The sequence below is a fragment of the Pecten maximus genome, chromosome 6, assembly GCF_902652985.1.
Source record: "Pecten maximus chromosome 6, xPecMax1.1, whole genome shotgun sequence".
Taxonomy (NCBI): Eukaryota; Metazoa; Mollusca; class Bivalvia; order Pectinida; family Pectinidae; genus Pecten; species Pecten maximus.
Window position 1 is genome coordinate 19,103,777 of NC_047020.1, and position 386 is coordinate 19,104,162.

Below are 386 nucleotides of genomic sequence, written 5' to 3' on the forward strand. Positions count from 1 at the left end.
CTATAATGAAACACAAAAATATTTTAAAAAAAAAAAAAAGTTCATATCATCTGAGGGGTAATTATCAATTAGCCTACATTAATTACCATTCTCGTAACCAATCATCAATCAAGCACACATTGTCAAAGATATTTCTTTACTAAAGACTTTAATTTAGTAAACTTCAAGTTTCAAGCTTCAAAAGCAGACTGTTTTCAAAGCATATAATTTTCGCAGCGAGAAGTGTACAGAGAACAAGATTTTTTTTCTCGTCTAATTTTGAATTTATTTTAGCTATATTATATTCATTTCATAAAACTGAATGTTATGACTTATGTACAAACTCAGTAAAAATTTCAAACTTAAACTATGACGACATTGTCGGCCGATATCCATGGAAATTCTAC